Below are 18258 nucleotides of genomic sequence, written 5' to 3'. Positions count from 1 at the left end.
GATGTTGGTGACTGGAGTCCTGTGGGAGCAAGAGACTGGATGAGATGGGCAGAGGGCCCTTCCAGTGCTGAGATTCATGATTCTGGAGGGGTGAGGGTGAGGGCTATTCTGCATGTTGGGGCTGGCCACTCAATGAAGTGGACACCAAAAAAAAAAAAAAAATAATAATAATAAGCTACAGCAGCCTTGAAAATAAATCTATGTGTGGCCACATTTTCCTGGGGGTGATTTTATCTTTCAGTTTTCCCCTATTTTTTTGTTAATGGTTATTGGTTTATTTAGGTTTAAATTTTTTTTCCCTTAAGTCAGTTTTGGTAAGTAATATTTTTATAGAAGTGTCATTTTAAAATATATTGGCATAAAGTTATATATTTCTGATGATTTTTAATATCTACTTTCTCTGGAGTTATGTCCTCTTTTTCATTTCTGGTGTTTGTTTTACTTTTCTTTTTTATCTATCTATCATGTAATTGACATATAACATATTAATTTCAGGTGTACAACACAATGATTTGATATTTCTGTATATTACAAAATGATCACTGCAAGTTTAGCATTCATCACCTGGCTAGTTACAAAATTTTTTTTTCTTACCTTTTAAAACCTACTCTCTTAGCAACTTTCAAATATGCAATACAGTATTATTAACTATAGTCACCATGCTGTATATTACATCCCTGTGACTTACTTATTTTATAATTGGAAGTTTGTGTCTTTTGACCCCTTCACTCCTTTCTCCTATCCCCTGCTTACTGTCTCTGGCAACCACTAATCTGTTCTCTGTATCTATGAGCTTGTGTTTTTTTGTTTTTTGTTTTTTTAGATTCCACATATAAGTAAGATCATACAATACTATATTTTATACACTTGAATACTATACTATACAATATATAGTACAATACAATACAATACTATATCTTTCCCTGTCTGATTTATTTCACTTAGCATAATGTCCTTGAGGTTCATTCACATTGTCGCAAATGGTAAAATTCCTTCTTTTTTATGGCCAAATAATATTCGTGTGTGTGTGTGTGTGTATGTGTGTATACCAAATTTTCTTTATCCATTCATCCACCAGTGGACACTTAGATTGTTTCCATATCTGGGCTATTGTAAATAATACTGCAATGAACACGGAGGTGCCAATATTTTTTTGAGTTAGTGTTTTTCATTTTCTTTGGATAAATACTGAGGAGCGGAATTACTGGATCATAGGGTAGTTCTCTTTTTAATTTTTTGAGGAACATCCATACTATTTCCATAGCGGCCACACCAGTTTACATTTGCACCAATTTACGTTTCCATCAACAGTTCTCAAGGGTTCCTTTTTCTCCACATCCTTGCCAACACTTATTTCTTGGCCTTTTGATACTAGCTGTTCTGACTGGTATGAGGTCGTATCTCATTGTGGTTTTGATTTGTATTTCCCTGATGATTAGTGATCATCTTTTCATCTACCTATTGGCCATCTGTACGTCTTTGGAAAAATGTCTATTCAGATCTTCTGCCCAATTTTAAGTGGATTGTTTGTGCTTTTGCTGTTCAGTTGTATGAGTTCCTTATATGTTTTGGATATTTATCTCTTATCAGATATATGACTTGCAAATATTTTTTCCCATTCAGTAGTTTGCCTCTTCATTTTGTTGATGGTTTCCTTTGCTGTGTAGACCTCATGTCTTTTTTAATCAGGGAATTTCATTTGTCTGCTATAATGGTTAAACTAAATAGGACTAAAATACATTTTTTTCCATTCTGCCCTCAAATTTCAATAATAGATTCATTTCACTGCATCTTAACCTGTCAGATTCCTTTTGGCACATGAGAAAACTGAGGGGTAGTTAAGTGATTTGCCTAAATTTTATAGGGGGTACGCATCAGAACCTAGACTTAAACCTTCTGGCTCCTGGTCTATTGCTCTTCCTAGTAAACCAGACTGCTCCTGCTGTAGGCATTGAGAAATCTGTGAAAACAAGGATACTGAACAGAGTAGAGGTAACACACAGCCCAGAAGGCTGCCTTTAGGCATGAGTCTTTCCTCTTTGGTAAGGCCCTTGTACGTTGTAGGTGCTCAGCAGATGTTTGTTGAATTAAACAAAACAATCCTGTCAGTACCTGGCTTCTAGTTAGTGCTCCATAAATGGATATTGAATATAAAGCAGCACAACTTTCAAGGGCTTCATGGAACTGACTGCCAAAGCTCAGGACACATGGAAAGGCCCATGGCTTGTCCTCATTATGTTTTCTACTCCTGTATTTGTGGGTAGTTTCAACCCTGGTATGGTAGCAAGGCTTCCTGCATGCTCTGAGGCCTCCTGCCTTAACCTCCATTCTGGGCTTGAATGAAGATGAATTTTTCTGAGGATGCTTCCTACAAACAAGGGTATTGAGCCTAACAAGAGTTGCTGGTCATCTAGGTTGAGTCATTAGTAGACAGCAAGCTGGGCAAGCTGGCAGAACCCCTGGCACGGGAGCCACGCCATCTACGTTTGTGATTAACTGACTGTAGTTTAGCTGTGATCAGCAGAACTCCCAGTCCAGGGAGTGGCTAGACTCCAAACCCAGCTCCTTGGAAGCTCCTAATTGGGCTCCACCTGTCAGGAGATAATAGAGAGAGACTTACTGATATTTCTGAAGTATAACTTTTTTGATAACTGGTAAATAGCATATCAGAGCTCCCTCATTTTGCAGCCCGGTCTGCAGCAGGGTTATGAAAGGTATTTATAGGTTTCATAACTGTGATCTTACCTCCTTCCTTATTGCCAACTAATCCTCCTCTGGTTTTGTCTGTGAGTCAGCCAGGACTTGGAGTCATTGTGATTGGCTATGAGAGGGGCTTCAGTCATCCTGAAGATTCCTGGATAGCTTGGGAGACAAGTGATATGATATAAACGCTGTTTTCTTCCCTTTTGGTTTGGGGACTTGGTTAAGAAGTGTTAGTAGATGGAATGATATTTAGATTTTTATTCTGTGCCAGGAGGGCTAAGAAAAGATTACTGACGTCAAGTGAGCAGTTCTAGGAGTAGAGTGAGTGGTCACAGCTAGAAGCTCCGCCAGTCCTTGAAGATGCAGAGACATTTACATGTCTGCATCTCTCAGTAAGGGGAGAAAAGATGCCAAGCACAGAATAGTGGTGAAGAGCCCTGATTGGGCACTGAGGCTAATTCAGTTCAAATTGTGCCTCTGCTGCTCATTAGGTGAATGACATGAGCGAAATCACAAAACTTCTGAACTTCAGTTTTCACATTTGTTTTATAAGACTGATGGTCTAAGTACTTCATTGGGGTGTAGTATTTTCTAAGTGTATAAATGGCAGCAACATTATTATGAATTCTAGTACTAACTAGCTGGGCAAACTTAGGCAAGTCACCTCAATTCTTTGGGCCTAGTTTCCTTAGTCAAAAAGCATTAGAGTAGATGATTCTTTATGTCAGTCAGGGTCCAGTCAGGAGATAGAAACCATGCCAGTTATTTTAACAGAGAAATTACTATAAACAGTTCTTAACCAGGTAGTAGAGAACTGGAAAGGCAGACAGGGAACACAGAGGTAGTAACTGCAGAAGGCAGCTATCACACTTAGGACTGGGGGAACAGAGGGAAGAAGCTAAGACTGTTATACATGCTTCTCGGAACCAGTAGGTGCTGGTATCTCTGGGAAAGGGAGGGGAGGATGGTACAATGTGGCTGGTGCTGAGAAAATTGCAAACAGAATCTCTGTGCTATAGGAACAAGCTGCTGAGGTCAGGGTAAAGAAGAAACACTGCTGGGGCCCTGCTGACCTAATGGGAAGCAGGCAGGAAGTAGCAGGCCACCTCTCCCTTTTTTAGGTCTTACTCTAGCACACTGTTCCCCCAACCTCCACTGGAAAAGCCTCACAGGAAGCAGCTGGCAATGGGGAAATGGGGTGTGCAGGGTCTCGCCCTAGCATCACAAAGCCAAATGTGGAAGGGTGGGCTTGGAGCTGAGAGGCAACAGCTTAATAACTGGTGTAATCTTTAAGGTTCCTTCCAGATTAGAGTCTGTGAGTCAGGTTCTGAAGCCCATGAAGAACTCTGTGAGCTCTTAGAGAGTCAGCATGGTATGGTAGGATGACACTGAGTTTTGCAGCCATGCAGATCTGGATTGGAATCCTATCTCTGACTCTTACCAGCTATGGGATGTTGGGCAAGTTACAATGAATTTCTCTGAGGCTTGTTTCCTCCTCTGTAAAATGATTATGTCAATACCTATCTCACAGGGTTATTTGATACTTAAATAAGAATGGGCCTGTAAAGTACCAGGAGGGGTGTCTGGCAAATCAATGGTAGCTATTATTATTAAGGATACTTGTTCAATGAGTGTCTGCTGATTGGCTTGTTCCCTTTGCTGGTTGCACAAACTGATGTCACTGTTCTGTTTCTTACACTCAGATGTGGCTTGCTGGATCATGATGGGGAGCCTGGGTCAGTGGTGGCCAGGGAGTCCCATGGTCCCTGGGGCCCCAGGGACATTTATGCAGTTGCTCTTGGTTCTCAGAGTGGGATCTAGTAGGCTGGCTTCCGAGTGTGTGTTCAGTACCAGGCAGGGACATGCACCCATTATTGTACTGCAGCCAGTGGGCTCCTTGGATGCTACTCAAGCCAGAGGCACGAACTTGACTTCCTTGGCAGAAACGCTATACACTAGGAGAATCATTTATAATCTTTTCTCTCCATTCGGCATAGTTGATATCCTCTTACTTTCTTCTAGGTGAGCTCTTAGACTAGAATAATAAGGAAACACAGACTATTCAGTATTATTGATGGCATTAATAACTAATATTTATTAGGGATCCATCTTGTGCCAACTATTGTACAAGGCCCTTTAAATGCATTACCCCTAATCTTGAATGCCAAAATGTCAGTTTTATTTTCTCTGCATTATCTACAAAGAAACTGAGACACAGAGCTGTAAAATAAACTTGCCCAGAGCTTTTAAATAGTATAAAATGGAGCCAGGATTAGAACCCAAGTTTGTTGGATTCTAAGCACATTCCTTTACTATTAAGCCAGACTTTTCCCAATACTGGTTAAAAGTAGCACAAATTTAACTGAGAAAATATCTGGATTTCTGGGCCACATGATGGTAGATTACTTAGTAGTACACTACACTTCCTTTCTTCTACTACACTTCCTTCTAACTTTCCATTATAATGGTTTAATGGCATCTGATTAACACCCCTTGATGCATCTTTACCCAGCTTCTCAAGAAAATACCTAAAAAACAAAAGGATGAATACTGAAAACACAAATTCACAGTTTTTGGTATGATTTAAATCTGCTATAGAGACTATTTTATTTGGTCAATATTCTATCAGTTATTGGGGAGGAAGTCTATTCAATTAAAAATATTTTTTTTACCCCCAAATAAGGCAGTTAGGCTTTTTTTTTTTTTTAAAGATTTTATTTATTTATTCATGAGAGACAGAGAGAGAGAGAGAGAGAGAGGCAGAGGGAGAAGCAGGCTCCCAAGGAGCAGAGAGCCCGATGTGGGACTCGATCCCAGGACCCCGGGATCATGACCCGAGCCGAAGGCAGACGCCCAACCATCTAAGCCACCCAGGCGCCGGCAGTTAAGCTTTTATGTGAAACCATTCACCTAAAAGTTACCTTTCTGACAATTTTTTCCCCTTAAGATTTCTAAGTAATTTTGAGCTTGTCTGCTACAAGTGTCACAGGCATTATGATTAAGTAGTAATATTTCTCAGAAAGCCCAGCACTTATCATAATCATCCAGCCCATTCTAACAGGTCTAAGATAGGTTTAGCTAGAACGGGTTCAGCTAGATTCTGCTTGACGTGAAAGAAGCTTCTGAAAATACAGATTTCCAGAAGTTGTAGAAACAGTGAAGTTGGGTTGAGAAAACCCATTCATGGACTGCTTTTGCTTCACCTCACATTGGAGGGCAGTGCTGCTTGCCTGAGAGAGGGTAGAAGGTGCCTTGTTCTCCCATTGCCTGGGCCCTGCCTCAGAAGCCTCAGGACCATGCTAACAAAGGATTCTCAATTTCCTTTGGAAAGATCAACAGATGAGAATATCCAGGGACATTAAAACAATAGTAGCAAGGCTTTTGCAGCCATCAAAAAAAAAAAAAAAGAAAGAAATCTTGCCATTTGGCACGATGTGGATGGAACTAGAGGGTATTATGCTAAGCGAAATAAGTCAATCAGAAAAAGACAAGTATCATATGATCTCACTGATATGTGGAATTTGAGAAACAAGGCAGCAGATCATAGGGGAAAGGCGGGAAAAATGAAACAAGATGAAACCAGAGAGGGAGACAAACCATAAGAGACCCTTAATCTCAGGAAACAAACTGAGGGTTGCTGGAGTGGAGGGGGGTGGGAGGGATGGGGTGGCTGGGGGATGAACATTGAGGAGGGTATGTGCTATGGTGAGCACTGTGAATTGTGTAAGACTGATGAATCACAGACCTGTACCCCTGAAACAAATAATACATTATATGTTAATAATAAAAAAAATAGTAGCAAGGAAGAATATTTTTGTTCTTTGATATGAAAAAATAATAGAAAATCAAAGAAATTAAAACATGAACCTAGTATGCTCCAGTGAAAATTGGGATAAAGATAGAATTTGAATTGGGATCACCAAATGAATAGAGTATATCCTCTGGTCAGTGATTCTAAATTTTTTTAAGCTTTTATTTATTTATTTGACAGAGAGAAAGAGAGAGAGTACAATCAGGCAGAACAGCAGGCAGAGGGAGAGGGAGAAGCAGGCTCCCGCTGAGCAGGGAATCCCATGTGGGACTTGATCCCAGGACCCTGGGATCACGACCTGAGCTGAAGGCAGACGCTTAACCGACTGAGCCACCCAGGCACTCTGACCCTAAATATTTTTAAATTATTCCACTGTGTGGTGTGTAAAAACATTTTAATACATATTAATCTAATTGGATCTTCCCAGGAGGATCAAATGAGTTAGGCATTTTCATCTTTTAATGCAGACAAATCTATAAATATTTTCCTTTTGAGTTTATCCATTGTTTTGTGAATTTATCCCAAACTTTTAAACTCCTTTCTAAAAATTTGTGTCATTTTCTGGGGCACCTGGGTGACTCAGTTGGTTAAGCGTCTGCCTTTGGCTCAGGTCATGATGGGATCAAGCCCCACGTCGGGCTCCTTGCTCAGCGGGAAGCCTGCTTCTCCCTCTGCCTGCTGCTCCCCCTTCTTGTGCGCTCTCTCTCTTGCTCACTCTCTCTGACAAATAAATGAATAAAATTTATATTTTATATATATATATAAAATATAAATAAATATATATATTATATAAATATATAAATATAATATAAAATATATATATAATATAAAATTTATATTATAAAAAAATTTATGTCATTTTCAGTTTTTACAATGGATTAACTATCTAAAATTAATTTAGTAAATAGAGTGAGGTGAGGATGTAATATAATTTTTATCATACAACTAATTTATTGTTCCAGTGCAATTTATTGAATAATTCTATCTTCCTTCACTGATAATTGAGTTTTATACAGTGGTTGTCTGCTGCTAACAGGTGGCCCTTTCATCCTATGGAATGGATTAGAAGCCTCAGTCTTGGGAAGTGAACCATTGTTTTTGAACCTCTGGTTCTTGGGTTATCATTTCTCCATAGCTGTGGTTTTCAGGGCTATGGTTTTGCAGAGCTATGGTCTTTCTGTGGAGGTGCCTCTTCCATTGTCAGAAACTCTTAAGTTAGCAAATCTTCCTTATCCTGAATGCCAGTGGGTCTTCCTGAAACTTCAACCCACTGGTCCTTATGCTGAGTCTAATCCATTCTCAGCTGCCATATCATCCCCTGGGTGCTTGCCTGCCTGCCTGCCTGCATGCCTGCCTGCCTGCCTTCCTTCCTTCCTTCCTTTCTTTGTTTCTTTTTAAATTTATTTATTTTGAGAGCGAGAGCGAGCAGGGGGAGGAGCAGAGGGAGAGGGAGAGAGAGAATCCTTAAGCAGACTCCCTGCTGAGTGCAGAGCCTGACGTGGGGCTCGATCCCAGAACCCTGAGATCATGACCTGAACCGAAATCAGGAGCTGGACCCTTAACCCACTGAGCCACCCAGGTGGCTTCTATGTGTCATTCCTACTCCTTACCTCCAACTATTTACCTCATTTGATGGGTAGGCATTATCACTCCATTTTGCAGAGGACTGGGATTCAGAGAGGTTTATCAACTTGCTTGAGGTCACAGAACCAGTAAGTGACCCAGTCAGAATTTATGCTCCTTTCCAGCTGACTCAAAAGCCTATACTTTTACCACTACACCATGCTATTTTTTAAAAACATTTTTCTTTATTGTGGTAAAATATACATGACATAAAATTTATCATTTTAACCATTTGTAAGGTTACAGCTCAGTGGTATTAAGTACATTCAAATTATTGTACAATCATCAGCTATCTGTATTTTAAGCATTTAAAGACAGCAGGGGCATCTAAGTCTATTGATAGTGGGCCAGAAGATCATTAATTAAGATAATTATCCTACATGTGTGTGGGCCAGTGAATTTCCACTTGGTGACAATGGCTTGGTGAATAGTTATTTGGATATGACTCAAAATGCTCATCTGAATTTTGGAGGTTTATTTATATTTATGATCTTTTGTCAGGAATATCATCATCTTCCAACTTCAGGAAACTAAACAAGAATATCTCACTATTATGTTATTAATTACATTCAGTTTTAATTACAGTTGCTAACTGACCCCAGCCTGCTAGTTTGACATCTGGGTGCAGCAGGCATACCACAGTAGTGGCAGACAGGTAAATACAGCAGAGAGCTCATGTGGGTTGCTGAATTAGATAAATTAGCGGTGCTAAAGACCTCAAGGGGTCTACTTTGGGGGCAGCAGCATGCTGGATTTTGGGAAGGATGGGTATCAGGATTCCTCTAAGTTTTCTCTTTACCAGGTTGAACAACCTTGTTTTTCTTCGTAAAACACAGAATCCAAAGCCCTTTATTGAATGACCACTTTCCAGCCTGCTGACTGCTGACTAACATTTCTTTCCAAGTGTGGCTTCTGGAATGGAACCTATCACTCCTGTCATGATCCTGCCAGTGCAGAGCAGAACACACCTGCCTGACTCTGGGTGGGATGCCTCCATCCGTGCCACTCCAGATGGTGCCTTCATGTTGCAGGCTCGTGTTAAGCTTGTAGTCAGTTCAGACTCCAAATCGGCTTCGTATATATTATTATTATGACACTAGACCTCCCTACCTGTGTCCTTGTGAATTGGCCTTTTGGACTTATGGATAAGACTTTATTTCTATCAATGGTGGAAAATATGTGCTATGGACCTTGTTCACATCCAAGGATTTTTTTATTGGCACTTTTTCCTCTGAGCCTACTAGGCCTCAGAATCCTTCTAAACACAATGCTTCAGTTAGCCATTAGCAGTCATGTCTCAGAGTTGGTACACAAGTACTTGCTTTGCATGGATTCATATTATATTTTATCTCATATTTAACCCATCACAGAAAATGATAAATCAGGGTACATTTAGGACTAGAAGACTGGGGTGGTGACCAATGTAACAGAGCTTGATAGAATTAATATCACAAATGTTTAAAAAACTAGAACATTGATTGCAGCAAAAGTACAATAGTTTTTATTATTTAAAAAGCCTTCATTATTTTTGACACATCTAAGGCCTTATTTTGTGAACAGGTTGTGTGAGAAACTTAATCAGTTTGCAAAAATCATGATTGCATTTTCCCTCAGTAATTTAGTTTCTTTCTAATCCCTGCCATTCTCCCTTACCCTGTATAGCTGACTTTAGATTCAGGAGAAGTTAGGGGAGTAGGCACATTGCTTTTTCCCCTCTTTTTTTACTCCCAAGACTGATGGGGCAATGTGTTCAACTTTGTTTCCCTCTTAAAATAAAGAAAGGAAATACATGGGGAGGCACTGGGCCAGCAACAGTTTACACTGGTTAGGAGACACTAGGTTGGGAGGACATTTGCAGTTTTGCAGAATACTCCTGATATTGAAACTCATCTCTGAGATACAAAGTAGCCTGCATATCCGACAGCCACAGACTGACTAACTCCTAGTTCTTTACCTTTGCAAGGGGCTCTGTAGCTTTCCAGGCTCAGCAAACCAAAGCATCACTGACTTCTTTTTTTTTTTTTTTAAGATTTTATTTATTTATTTGAGAGAGAGTGAGAGCGAGAGCACGAGTATGGGGGAGGGACAGAGGGAGAGGGAGAAGCAAACACTGCCCAGCACGGAGCCTGACGAAGGGCTTGATCCCAGGGCCCTGGGATCATGACTTGAACTGAAAGCAGATGCTTAACCCTCAGGACCACCCAGGCGCCCTTCACTGACTTCTTATATGTGTATAAAAAGCATATTGCGGACTATAAAGCAGGGCACAAATGATCGTTCTTTTAATATGCCGTATTTCTTTTAAAATATCTCAGGAGGGGTTTCCTTATGTGCCCTTGACTTGGGGCCATTCTAATGTTGATGGAGGATATTTTCAGAACCTGGTTTCTGAGAACTCTCAATTGTTAGATGTTCAGGTTGCTATTCACCTCTCCTTTTTCTGATTCTGACCAATGGGGAACACACATAAGGAATAATAGAGAGACAATTACCACTTGTTTCATAGGTAGACAAGCTCCTGATACCCAAAGTAAACTTTGGTAAAAGGTGGATTGGTGAACCTGACTCTGGTGTGAAGTTGAAGTGGAAGTTTCTATCACCCAGCCCAAATGTAAGTCATTAGATTCATATGCTCAGCCACATGACAGAGTAAGTCAGTGAGTAAAGACCTGCAGAAAAGATAAAAAAGTCAAGTATCTAACCATCGGCATTCCAGGTCTACATGCCTGCCACATCCACCCATCATAGGTTGAACAAGAAGAATGGTAGGCCTGGGGTGTCTGTCCAGGGGTGCTTGCCATGTGGAGCAGAAATGGAACAGTGGTCAGTACAGTCATGTTTCAGTAATGATACCCACCGGTAATTGTAGCACACACTAACTGTGTGACCCATCAGACAGCCCAGTCATTCAGTGGAAAGTGAGTCAGGGGTAGGAGAGATAAGAGCATTCCATTTAATCTTCCTAAACAAGGGGAGAGGAGGCAGAAGTCCCTTCATCTACAGCTGGGACAACAACTATAAATATTCCTTCCCTCAACAGCATCAGTTTTGAAAAGTAATGCTGTTGTGCTATCCCTTGGAAGATGTCTCATTTGTGATCTAATCCAAGAATTGATAATTGGGGAAACAAGCTTTAAGCTGAAAAGATGGTGGAATTTTGATTGGAGAAAAATATTATAACTGGAGAACTCCCCATGGATAATCTGCAAGCCAGTCATTGGTTTATGCAAAGCAGCATGTGTGCCTCTGTGCTGATGGTGCAAATGTAGTAATTAACCACACCGAAATGCCAGCCACACACCTGGGATTTGGGGAGAGCCTTCTCCTTCTTCAGGAGTGGGGGTGGGGGACTCCAACTTAAAGAGAAACAAATGTATGAGAGACAGGTGTGGAAAGACTTTGAAAAGTCTTTGACTACTTGGCTTGTGAAAATTGCCTTTGTTTCCAAAGCAACAATATTTTTGAGGAAAACAAAACTTTTCTTGGTGTGAGAACTTTCTCTTTGCTTTTGTATTTTATATTGGAATGCACTATGGCAATGTTAAAAAACCATGAATGAATTTCAGAAATTGCAGAAATCAGGGTTAGGATCTGGCTCTCTTACCTATGGGGGACCTTGACCAAGTTACTTCACCTCTCTGAGCCTCGGTTTCCTCATTTAGAGTGGAGATAATATACCTAGTAAGTTAGGGTTGTTGTGCAGATTAGAGATATTAGATCTATTGTGCCTGGCCCAGAATGAACTGTGATGGTGATGGTATTTTTTTTCTAAATACTTAATTCTGTATCACAATGGGTGGATCTGCAAGCTTTATTTGTGTACAACGCTAAATCCAGGAAGATACTTGTTTTTTTCTGTGCTCAGAAAAACTAGGTCAAATTTTAAAGTGGGAATTAGGAGATCATGTTCCAGATAAATCGTTTCTGGTTTGTATTATTGATTTTCCCAGAGAATTAGATCATCCAAACATTTGCAGATTCTTTGAAGTCTGCATTAAAGTGCCAGATGTGGTTATTGTGACAGAATACTGCCCATAGGGAAGCTTGATGGATGTTCTGCTCAATGATGACATTCCTGTCAACTGAGGTTTCCAGTAAGAGCCGGGCATTTGAGTGGTAGGAAACATAAACTAGTGAAATTCTACAACCAAACCCCATTTCCATCATTGTTCCTAAGGATCTATTGTCTTCTGAATGTATTACCTTGAAAGAGGCTTTGTTTATGTCTTGGGGCATGGATGGGAATGGGTGGATCATTATATCTACACAGGAAGGCCTAGAGAGGATTTTGAACTAGGCCCACCCACTCACTGGTGCCTGGGAAGACCTGGCTGGAGATGCTAGCAGAAAGTCCTGTTTAGCATCTAAAGAGTATAGCTACAAGCAACAGCAAAGAGTCTTGTAAGTAGTAGGCACAGGCTAGGTCTAATTAATATACCTAACAAATACTGTGCTGGGCACTTAAGGCTACAAAAATAAATAATATTTCCTCCCGTCAAGAACATCTTGGGCTGGTGGGAAAGACAAACAGAGTTATGGAACAGTTGATAGAAGTCCTAAGGGAGTGTCATGTGCATGGGAGTAGCATCTAGTCCAGACTGAGCATGGGGAATGGCCTATGGAAGGTATCCCAGTGGAGGTGAGCTGAGGAAGAGTAGAAGTTTGCCAGGAAAATGGGAAAAGAGAAGTAATTCCAGAGAGAGGGAACAGGGTATGTAAAATCTAAGAGAGGATGGTCCAATTTGGGATTGTTAGTAGATTAGTATGGCCAGAGCTTAGAGATGAGGGTGGAGGCGAGTGGTAGGAGTGGTGAGAAATGAGACCACCAGAAAGATAAGTAGGTAGTCCTGAAATGGGCCAAAGTAAATAAGATAATTTAGTATATTACAAAAATGGAATTTCAAATAAGTGAGGAAAGGAGAGATTGTTGGAATAAAGGATTCAGGATGACTGTCTAGCCATTTGGCAAAAATAATATTAGATCCCCTAGTGCACACCTTTAACCAAAATTAATTTGGGGACAGCTTTAAATTTTCAGTATGAAAACTGAAACTTTAAAAGTACTAGAAGGAAACACTTATATATGATTATATGACACCACAGTGAAAATTAACAGACATATAAGTATTTGGGAAAAGTATTTCTAACATATCTCTTACTGAGGATAACTGTAACTGTAACTGAGTTGATATCCATAGCCTTATGGATATTAGCAATGTAAATAGCATAATACATAACTTGTCTGTTAATTATAGACCAGTCTATGAACATTTAAATTTATTTATTTTTATTTTTTATTTTTTAAAGATTTATTTGAGAGAGAGAGTGTGGGGCAGAGGGAGAGGGAGAGAGAAACTCAAGCAGACTCCGCACTGAACACAGAGCCCAACATGGGGCTTGATCCCACGACCCTGAGATCATGACCTGAGCTGAAACCAGGAGTTGGATGCCCAACTGACTGCGCCACCCAGGTGCCCCTAAATTTATTTTTAAATGTGACATGTACAAGTGAATCAGATTTATTTGGAAGAAATATTCACTTTTTTTTCTGGATAATTATGACCTCATAGCATTCACAAATATGGGTATAGTTGAGCTTATTTGAAACAATTCACAGTGGATCTGCATTTCACAGATCAGGAGTAATCTCTGTGGATTTTTAATTTGCTCTAGATGAGGGATTTCACATCAAAATGTCTTTTTGCAGGTATGCCATTGTTTCGATTGCTACGTGAAGTGACTCAGTCTTGGTAAGATTCTATTGAACATATTTTCAAGCGAACCATCATGGAGTCTGCATCTCCATTGCTCAGCAGTGAACTGTGTGCCCTATCCTAGCAGACAATGATGTTTTGTCTGATTTGTTCATATATATGAGAGAATAAGATAAATACTATCTATCTATCTATCTATCTATCTATCTATCTATCTATCTATCTATCTATCTATCTATCATCTATCTATTTGAATAGCTTATGCTTTTGAAAAAGTACTGAACCAAAATTCCATACTGTAAAGTCTTCTAGATAATAGGGTTAGTTTCCCCATCCAAATATAGGCAGACTGAGTTAAAGGAGAGCAGGACTAAAAATACTCTGGCTGCATCTGGAACACAGGGATCCTCTGGGATTTGGTTCATTTGACCACATTCCAATCATAATGATGTTGAGCATGGATTTTGTTCCCCAGGATGTTGAGTCCTTAAATAAATTCTTCTCACCCTTAGGATTTGTTTATTTATTCTAAGAAATCCCTCCAGGTTTATAAATTCCAAAAAATCACAAAAATTATACATATTTTCAGCAGACATTAAAACTGTCATAAAAGACATTGATCATAAGAGAAATAGGAGGTGAGTGAGGGTGGGGGCATGGTTCCTTGAAATTAGTTTTCATTTAATTATTTTAAATGTAAAACCCTTGGGAATTGTATATGTTGACCAATGGTTTCATGTTTTTCTGAATGCCATTTAACAGATAAATCAAGGGACATGGGAATTTCATTCAGAACAATTGAACATTATTGACTGCTCTTGGTATGTTTAAATAAATGCAAAGAAGAGCTGAAGGAGAGATGACAGTATATAATAAGAAAATCTGTCTCAACTCTCAGATCAGAGGAATCATGAAATTTTGATGGTAATGGAAAATTTACTTTATACCAATAACTACACTGTTTGGGTTCATAGGCTATTCCTATTTCCCCCAATTATCTTGTTATTACCCAGCTTTAATATATGTTTAAGTAAATTAATTTTCAACAACAACCATGCAATTTAAGTGTAATCCCACAGAGACTGAAAACAAAACCGAACAACAGACTACTGTTCTTCATGGGGAAAGGCTCATACTAGTCACTATATGTCATAAATATCTAAAAGTGGACTCTCTTAGACAAGTGCAGATGAGCAAGGTCATTTCTATACTGAGTACTAACTGTATATGGAACTTGTCTATGGCAGGGGCTGGGCTGACATCACTCTGTCCTCTACAGGAGTGAGCTGAGTATGTGTGTGGGAGAGAGAGGGTGTGGGTTGTGTAGGACAACAGGGAATAAAGGGCCTAAGCAGCATTGTTAGAGCTGGTCAGCCCATATTGGGGAGCTGGGAATGACTGGATGACTAGGATGGGTCCTTTGGTGGTGATTCTTAAATGCCAGGCTGAGAAAGTCACACTTGATCAGAAAGGAGCATTGTCAGCTCTTAAGTGGTGGGAATGACATAAACAGAATGGAGAGACAGGTATTGGTGGCAAAATTGAATTTTCTTTCCCTCATGATTAATTAAGACACTTAGTAAGGGCTCAAGGCTAAGGAATGTCTAATTCACAGTGTAATTCTAAATACTGTTAAAAAAATGAATCATGAGTTGATACACTTGCTAATTTGACCCTTTTTACTTGTCAGAGGGAGGCCAAGGGGTTGAATCAACCATCTCAGCTTGTCTGAAACTGGAGCTGTTAGGTGGAAGTCACCTTATAGATTATTTATTTGTGCCATTTCATTTTCATATGAGGCAACTGAGACCCAGAGAGACTGAGAAACCTGTTTAAGGCTCCATCTTGCTCCCTTATTCCCATGTAGTTCTCTGGTAGAAGGACACAGTTTTAGTCCTGGGCTCCCTGTTTCTCTCTCTCCAACCCTACTTCCATTATAATTTTGGCTGACCTTAGTATCCATGAGGATGTGTTCTGTTCTGTCAGTTCTTTGACCCCCATTTTCTCCCATGATCTTTTTCTTCACCTGTCTCAGCTACCCATTTCTATAGCACACCTGGGATATTATCATTACACATAACTGGACCACCTCCATATCTCCATGTCAATATCTCACTTTTTGATATCCACCCACCCTTTTTTTTTAGTGAGTTCCCTTCAGTTTCCCAACTCCACCAATGCATTAGGTGGGATATCCAATCCACTGACCTCATTATACTTCACTTTCTTTCATACCCCATTTTTTTCCTCACCTGGCTTAGATGCCATGGTCCATCCCTGATATAGATTAATTTGCCTAAACTCCTGTTGTCTTATCACAAACTGAAAAATTATATATGTTTGGTATATTTGCTATCTTCTGCCTCTGAACTATACACTCTTTGAGGGCAGGGCCTTTTTCTGCTCTGCTCCCTGCTGTATTCTGAAGGCCTAGTATGTGGTTGGCACATGGTAGGTGCTCAGTAAATATTAGTTGAATGAATAAATAGATCAGTGAAAATGAGCATAGTTTTCAGAGGGATTAAATTTTACTTTTGTCTAGAGAGTTTGGCACATGCTTCTGTTTTGATTATTTCTAATACTAAGTTTTAATTTTTCTTTAATTCTTTTCTCTCCTCCCACAGAAAGAAGACTCTTGTTCTGTTAGGCATTCCAGTGTCTCTCTCTTGAGCTAATTATAGGGAAGCCTGAGAATCATTGTCCTTGCCCTTCAGGGTATGCAGAGGTAAGGAGGTGAGGTGGGAAAGGGAACTTGATCATCATCTGAAGTCATCAGCTAAGCACAAACCCATATTATGTCTTGGAAAGAGATATATCAACAAAAGTAACCTACTGCATCAAGTAACAACTTCTTGGCATTTTCCCGGGCTTTCTAAGCCCATTTCCAGGTAGAGATGATCCAGTAGGCAATTTGAATATGTGCCAGGAACATGGAACAGAGGCTCAGATGGAGATGGAAGTTTGGGGACCACCACTACCTAGGGCTGTAATGTAGCCATAGATAGAGAGGAAACCTTCTAGGGAGAAGATGTAGAGAGAGAAGAGACAGCAGAATGCTGAGATGGCAGCCCAGTATTTCTGGAGAGCTCTGGTGCCATTAAATACACGATGACAAAGTGACACATATGATGAAGAAAACAAGGCAAGCATGTTCATATGCAGCGTGCCCCATCCACAGATACAGCTATGGATCTGCAATACCCATCATTTTGGGATTGAGACATGTATATGTGTTTATGATGATTTATGTAATTAATTTACTAAAACACAAAATGAGAATTGTGACTTTGAAAGGGTTCATGGGACAGTGGTGGAGTGGAAAGGATCTGCCAGGGATGTTACAGAGTCCTTCAGTCTAGCCCCAGACATGGGGTTAATTGCCCTCCTGTGCTTGAATCTCCAAGCCTCTGGCATCCTAGCATCTCTGGGCTAGTTTCCTCATCTTTAAAATTAAAAAGGGATACTACAGGGTGCCTGGGTGGCTCAGTCGTTAAGCGTCTGCCTTCGGCTCAGGTCATGATCCCAGGGTCCTGGGATCGAGTCCCACATCGGGCTCCCTGCTCAGCGGGAAGCCTGCTTCTCCCTCTCCCACTCCCCCTGCTTGTGTTCCTGCTCTCGCTATGTCTCTCTCTGTCAAAAAAATAAATAAAATCTTTAAAAAAAAAAAGACCCTAGCTATAAAATAAATAAATAAATAAATAAATAAAAATAAAAAGGGATACTACATCAGTGAATCCTGGAGTGGTCCTGCCCCTAAGAGCAGGTTTTGTAAGTGGTCTGAAAAAGTATATTGAATTTTATAATCAAATTTCATATTTATAAAATTTATAAAAATCACATGGATTGATTTTGTAGTTCATGCTTTTGGATGTAAAGCTCAATCAAATCCTCCTGGCTGGTGGGGCTAACATTAACAAAGATGGGGAACACTGGGACTCAGATGATTCCAAGTTGTTCAATTCTGCAGTTCTGTTCAGAATATCAGTAAATCAGTGCCTGGATGTTACTCTTGATCACTGCCTTTGATTAGGAGGTACAAGAAAAACAACCCATCTCAAAGACCCACTTTCGAACAAATAAAGAAGATTTTATATAAGACGAATTTCCCAACACAGTCTGGTAGAGGTGATGATGTCTTTGGTAATTTTGGGTGACTTCCCAGTCCTCACTAACTGCACCCAATTAGGTATGGATTTATCACAGCATTAAGGGCAGATCTCACTGGTGCACCCCTTCATAGCTGGCTTGGTTACTGGATCCTAAAGGGATGATAATTATAAGTGAAGAGCCCCTTATGGAAACCCCCCTGCCTTCTAGGTGCTTTCAAATAGAGATTAATATATAGGGAACAAAGTATTCTCATGAAATAATTTCTCTTTGTGTTGGATGCTTAGATGGAGAAATATA

At 40.0% G+C, this 18258-nt stretch overlaps 1 protein-coding gene across 1 annotated transcript in view; it reads left to right on the top strand.

Moving 5' to 3' along the window:
- The first annotated feature begins 11918 nt into the window (after positions 1-11918).
- LOC145717041 (uncharacterized) overlaps positions 11919-18258 on the top strand; it is a 199117-nt gene continuing 192777 nt past the window's right edge. The window contains exons 1-4 of the mRNA XM_081803068.1: positions 11919-13608; positions 13845-13887; positions 14614-14775; positions 16476-16576. The gene's annotated coding sequence lies outside the window, so the exon portion shown is untranslated. The remainder of the gene's footprint in view (positions 13609-13844; positions 13888-14613; positions 14776-16475; positions 16577-18258) is intronic.

This window comes from Leptonychotes weddellii, chromosome 14, assembly GCF_054177405.1.
Source record: "Leptonychotes weddellii isolate Sample4059 chromosome 14, ASM5417740v2, whole genome shotgun sequence".
NCBI lineage: Eukaryota > Metazoa > Chordata > Mammalia > Carnivora > Phocidae > Leptonychotes > Leptonychotes weddellii.
Note: the sequence above shows the minus strand (reverse complement) of the source record. Positions and strands in the feature narration are given on the sequence as shown.